The sequence below is a fragment of the Monodon monoceros genome, unplaced genomic scaffold (genome assembly GCF_005190385.1).
Source record: "Monodon monoceros isolate NGI ecotype Baffin Bay Population unplaced genomic scaffold, NGI_Narwhal_1 Super_Scaffold_20, whole genome shotgun sequence".
Taxonomy (NCBI): domain Eukaryota; kingdom Metazoa; phylum Chordata; class Mammalia; order Artiodactyla; family Monodontidae; genus Monodon; species Monodon monoceros.
Window position 1 is genome coordinate 62,962,437 of NW_021703777.1, and position 6,806 is coordinate 62,969,242.

Here is a 6,806-nt window from a genome sequence, read left to right on the forward strand (position 1 = left end):
ACGTTAATGAGAAGACATCAAACTGTATCTTAGATTTTATTTTCTTTACAACACAGCATATGACCTTTATGTGACTTGATACCTGTAGAACAACATTACATTCAATAGTTTCACTCATAGTTTTTGGTTTAAAAATAGAAGAATGAAAACATATGGTTTGGTTTTTTTACGTTAGTCTCACCTTTTGTTTATTCTGAGTGCTTTAGAACCTATGATCAGTGTACTTACCAGTAACTGGTGACAGCATACCCCCATACTATACTTTAATTGCTAGAAGCTCTCAACTTTTAGATACACTGGAATAGAAAAAGGGCAGGGAATAAGAAAGCGGTCCTTCGCTCCAGTTGTATTCCATTCTTTGCTCTCTGTCCTCTCCCTTCTTCAGGGAGTGACGTTTGTGGGGGGCAGAGAGTGTGGAATAAGTCCAGGAAAGTGGGTTGAGTTCTTCGGTGTGAAGGATACTCTCAGTGGCTGACTCTGATCCCGTGTGTACTTCACAGGATATGGGGTAAGAAATGACTCATCAAGAGCCCTCTGAACCATTGTTATGGGGAGAGGTTTCATGGGAGCCTGGTGCTTTGCACGGAATCTCTTTAAGCTGAATGTCTTATCCCGATAAAGGGGATCGAAAACATTCCGTTCATTGCCACAGAGAGAACAGAAATGGAAATGAAAACCCAGACGCAAAGTAGAGAATTCAGGCTGGTGACATAGTGAGCAGCAACATTCCACATTCATCCCCCAAGGTAACAAGAAAACTGGCAGACAGGAATCCTGCAGCACATAGTGGGGAAAAACAAGGCCCTCCAGAGAAATCAGGTACCAAAGATTCAGCCCTTAATACTAAACTTTAAGCAAGTAATATTTATTTGTTTGTTTATATTTAACTGTACTTTAAAAATGCTACATTGTGCCAGACACTCTTTGGAAAAGAGTTTATTAATATTAACTCATTGAATTAATCGGGACCCTAAAGCAAAATGTAGGCATCACACTGTAGATTGGGTGGCCATCTCCTCCTTTTACGTAGGATACATAAAGGGATCCTCACTGATGGTTTCTACAAATGTTTGTTAGGCATTTACTATGTGCCAGGCACCTCAGCAGACAGTGGTCAAAACCGTTTTCTTTGGCTGCTTGGGTTACAGGTTATCAGCAGAACCCTAGAGAGGAGGAACTCCAATCTTATTCCGGAACTCTCTACATATCCTTATGGTACCCCTTTAACAAATTGAGCGTAGTTCTGATTATTGGCTCATTCTTCATTCAGTCGTTTTTGAATAAAGATCTGAGTTCAAGAACCCTTCTAGGTATAGATTCCACGCTTAACCTGACTTCAGAGTCAGGATGCTCATGGGAAAAACCAGAAAAGAAGCCTTCTGACAGAAGGCTGAGGCAATGCTTTTCTTGGTCTGGTTCACCTCACCTTGAAGAATTTGCATTTCACTTGTAAAGCAAGAGGAGATTCTGTTAATGCATCCAGAAGAATTCCATGTTGGCAGGCATTTATGGCAACACAGAAGGAATCTTTTGTTTTGTCATAAGTAACATTGTTTGACCTTTATACTACTGTTCTACATTTTAAACTTTTCCAGTGGATGAAAATCCAAAGTACGGAAAGAATAAATTCCACCATTGCCATTAGTTTTACTAGGAATTCTTCAGTAGGGATTGTTCTAAGTGTATAATGACTTCCCCTTGGGTATTTCAAAATATTATCAAGTAGCATGCAACATTTCATGAATACATCTGTTTTACAAATCAAAGTGTACTCCTGTATAAACCACCTTGAGAATCTTTTAAGCAGCATATACTTGAAGTCAACAGAAACAGAATTTTCTTTTAGTTCAGTCACCATGAATAGATCATGATCTATTGCTGTGCCTTTTCCCCCTGCTCCTGTCTAATATGGTTGGCAGATTGCCTTGAGGACCTGTCATGAAGAGAAAAAAAGATCCTCATTCTTCCTTTATCAACCTCATTCATCAGTAAATTTCAGTGTTCTGCCCAGCTTTCGTTCTTGTAGTCTTTTGCAGTGCAGGAGAGCTTATTCCTTCTCTGACTGATGAACAAGACAAGAGGATGTCGTGCCAGAAACTATTCCTGAGTCCAATCTTACAGAATTACTTAGTAATGTTCACTTTAAAAAGAAGTACCAATAAGTATTAATTTTGGATGACATATATATTAGAACAAGTTTATTCGTGGTAATAGAATTTTTAGATAGATATATATCATGGATTCAACTTTCATTATGTTTCTCTGTTTCATGGTGATAGACATTTCAAGTAGCTCTGCAGTCACTCAGACCTGAGTAGCCTGAAGGACAGAGAAATAACCTTGATTGTTGATCGTCTGCCATATGCCAGGCATTGAGCTATGCACTCCTCACATTTTACCTCAGTAAATCCTTGTAATGGGCCCTCGTGTTAGGTGCTATTATCACCAGGTTCCAAGTGAAGACTGGCAGTTAAAATTTGAAGCCCCGGTAAGCAAGGTTATGCAGGGATTGAATCCAGTCTACTTATACCTTGGGGACATGTTCCTATTTGGGATGGGAACCAGAATGGGATCCTCTCTCCTGATGGAAGGCAGTGAGCTGACTCATCTAATAAATCAACCAACCAAATAAAAGGTACATATGAAGGTGACCTGGTACCTTTAAGTGTCTTAGTTAATATATGTTGGCTTAAATATTTCCATCTTTCAGGCAGCTTTATCTACAAGCTAAATCCACTTTGACTAAATGTAAAAGTTTAGTGTTACAATAAACATCTGATTTCCAGAGGGAAGAAAGTGTGTTACTTACTAGCTGTATGGTCTTGAGCGCGTTACTTAACCTCTTTGAGCCTTCTTTTCCTTAGCTGGATAAGAATTAAATGAGATACGTATGTAAAATACCCACCATACTACCTGATAAGTGGAAAGTATTCAATAAAGGTAGCTATTTTCTTATGCTGCTGGGGATAGGGAAGTTAGGTTTATAGCTTGTTGAATGATAGTTCTCAAAGATTGTTAATTAACTTACCATTGACAAACTGGTTGGAGGTCTCCAATGGTACTTTCTGCTGTCCCTGGTTCCCTAGGTTTGAAGACTGGCATAAGGACTCAGCATGAAGAACAAATTGCTGGATGACAAGCGCCTGGGAAGATTGCAGTGTGATAGAGTCAGGATTCAGTAAAAGCTCACTGGTCAGTGACTCAAATAACTTAATTCAGTTTTTCTGCACAAATTTTGGGATGGGGCACCATGGCTTAGCAATAACTTTAAATTGGTTAACAAGTATCAGTTTGCCAAAAATCAGCTAGACAGTGGCCAATTTGCTAAAAATCAGTTTGTCAGATGACCGGTTTGCCCAATGATGAGCTCATCAAATTAAACTTGTCAATAAACACCAAACTTTTAAGAATTATCTATAAGGTTTACAGCCATTTGTAGTGAAGATTTCTGTGAAGTTGTAATCGACTGGTTTTCACTCTGTCTTCAAAACAGAATTTTATGGAAAGTTCAATTCTTCAAAAGTTGATGGACATAGGCTTACATTTCCCATTAATACATTTAATCATTTTCAATGAGTCATTCAAACTCATCAATGTCAGCATAAAATTGTATTATATATTTGCCATTGATATATAAATTCTGTCAAGGGATCCAGACTAATCACAATGATGTGAAATGCTGACTTTTTCTTACTAACTGCTGCTAGAAATGCAAGATGAAGTCTCATATGCCATTTGAGGCATTATTGAAATGACATTCAAAGCAATAAGAACTCAGAAGTGGCTGGAGCGATTCCATTATACTGAGAATGTTAGCTTCATCAAGACAAGAATTTCTGTCTATTTTGTTCACTACTTTATCTCTAGTGTCTAGAACAGTGTCTGGACAGTAGTAGGTACTCAGTATCTGTGGAATGCAATGATAAAATCGGTCACTTGGTAAATAGAATTTTAGCCAATTGGCTCTCAGCAAATTGATTTTTGGCATTTTAGCTTGGTTTCCTAGGTACCAGCAAGAGCAAAAAAAAAAAAAAACCTTAAGGGCTTTTGTTGACTACATGTTCAGGGTACGTTGGAGTTTCCAAAGAGGTGAAAGAAATTTTAAGTTGTGTAAATATGGGGAGATCAAGGGAGGGATTTGTCCCCCCAGTCTCCTTGCTGGTTAGACCAACTTGATTCTGACTCTCCATTCCTGGAACCACACTTAAGAGATAATTTGACAAGCTGTAGCACACCCACAGGAGGGTGACTGGGATGGTCTTACATACCAGAATGGTTGTAAGATGTGTGGAACTAGTTAGACTGGAGAAGATTTAAGGGGTTATGCAAGAGCTGTCTTTTAATATATGAGGAAGCTTCCATGGAAAGTGCTCTTTCTTTTGTGTTGCCAAAGGGCAGTTAGACCAATGGATACAAACCATGAGAATGGCAGACCCTGGGTCATCTGATGCCCAATCATGTGTTCTTTCCTTTGTGCCTCGCAGAGTCTCCCTTCCCTGGAGTAAGTAGAGATTGTTCTGTAAGGTTGTTGGAGAGGAGTTATAAGAGTTGAGGATCAGAGTACCAGTTGGCTCAGGTGGCCTCCAAGTCCTGTTTCAGCCCAGAATATTAGAGACCAAGAAGCTGGGTGCTTGAGTAAGACAGACGGGTTTGGATCCTGACTCTACCATATACTAGCTGTGTGATCACGTACAAGTTACTGACCTCTCTGAGCCTCAGTTTCCTCATTCATGAAATGGAGATAACAACCGTAGGGGGGTTGTCATAAGGGTTAAATGAAGTAATGGATGTAAAGGGCTTAGGACATTGCCTGGCACATAAGTGCTCAATAAGTTCCTTACCTATTATTATGAATCAATGAAAAAGAATGTACTATGTCTTCCTTTCTTTTTGCAAGAGGTGATAATCAAGATTTCAGTCTCAAACTGTTAACGTAGACACTTCTAAGAGCTCACCAAGTTCTTCTGAGGGCAGGGAAGTTACTTTTTTGTTTTCAAAATGGCTGCTTCCACAGATGACGCCCGAATATATACACAACACTTCAGTGTTTGCCGTGGACTCCAGACTTCTGCTTTGTTCAGGGGCCTGGGTGGAATGGAGACAGGAAGAGGCTCTGAGACACAGTGGCCAAGGAGCCGGAGTGCAGACCGGGTTCAGCAGGGAAGTGGCCCCGTGAGTCACAGGCTGGAAAACTCCAGCAGGGCCCCTCTGGCTTCTGGCTCCCGGCTCCTCACGCTGGGAGACATTTCCTGCTCTTTACACTTGGCGGCCCCGCCTCCCCCAGGAGTTCCTTAAGACTCGGTCTTTAACTAAATTGTTGTAACCCAGGGGAAGGAGTGTTTTCTGTGTCTGCCAAGGCAGGAATCTCCCAAGCCTTGCAATAATTGTGTATGAAGCAAGTTGTTTCTCAGGCTGGGGCCTACCTTGCCGTCCTGGCGAAAGGAAGGCGGTAGCGTTGACTGGTTCCCTCGGGGGTTGGAGGGGCTTAGCTAGCTTGTGAGTTAGAAAGCCAAGTGTTACCACCAAAAGATTCCTTCTACAGCACCCCTGGAAGGGCAAAAGCTTCGCTTTGGCTTTGGATAAGGTGCTCAGTAATCCCCTGGGCTTTGCTCGCTCGAGCTCCACGTGGCATGAAGGTCAGCACAGGAAGCCCTGGTCACCGGGGCAGAGGAGCTGATGTGGGTCATCTGGGCCGCAGCTTGGCCTTTGACAGTTTTATGGAGGACAGAAGGCAGGGAGGAAGCTCCTCCCTTGGCTTTGGCCTCCCGGCTGGTTCAGGTTGGGACTCTGTTCAAGGCCCCTCTTTGGGCCTGCAGACTGATTAGGCCCCAGACCCTCCTGGGGTCATCTGGAAACAGTCCAGGCCCTCTAACATATGGCCCTGATAAGGATCTCCCTCTCCGAGATAAGGAGCTGTTTAAGGGAATCCGAGGAAGCCCGGGGTTTGTTTCCATAACGCTGCACAATGTAAAGTGTAATCCCTACACAGATGCAATTAGCTGTTAAGAAGGGGTGCTCTGCTGGCGCATAAATTACTGTGAGTCCACCCCAGGGGGACCGAGGGCAGGTATCTTTTCCTGCCAGAGCATTAGAATGGTGACGGATGATGGGTCAAGAGGCTGAACTTTCTGCAGCTTCGGCAACCACGAGCCTCCTGAGGAGGAAGGGCCCCCAGGGAGCCGCAGCCACGAAGGACCATTTATTTCCCTAATATTGGGAGGGCTAAAGAGTCACCTCTGAGGGAGGCTCTGAAGTCCTGTCAAGGCTCAGTGTGGCAGCCAGCTGGCTCGGCGTTTCCCGCTAACTCAGGGTTTGGCACTACAGCGCTAGGTTGCCAGGTGAGCTTGGTGAAGGTTGAGTGCCCCTCCAGAATGGTCAGGTGGATGCCTGGCAAGGCCATTAAAACTGCATCTGTCAGAAGGAAGGAGACTGTAAGTCTCATTTCTGGGCAAATAGCTACTAAATGGCCCTTACCTTGTGTACCCATGGCACCTCCGCATTACTTCCATTGATTTCATAGAAATAATAATAACAACAACAATAGTCATCGATAAATTAAGAACTTAGTCTGTGCTAGGCAGGGTACTGAGCAGTTATACATATAGTTCTCATAACAACCCTCTGAGCTAGGTGCTAACGTTATCACCAATTTACAGATGAGGAAGCTGAAGTTTAGGCAGGTTAACCTATTTGTACAAAATTGTACAGTTAGTAAGAAATAGTGGATCCAGATTTTAATCCCAGAAGCTGATTCAAGCACTGAAACTCAAAGTAAATATTTTAGGACCTGTTAGAAACATCTCTCC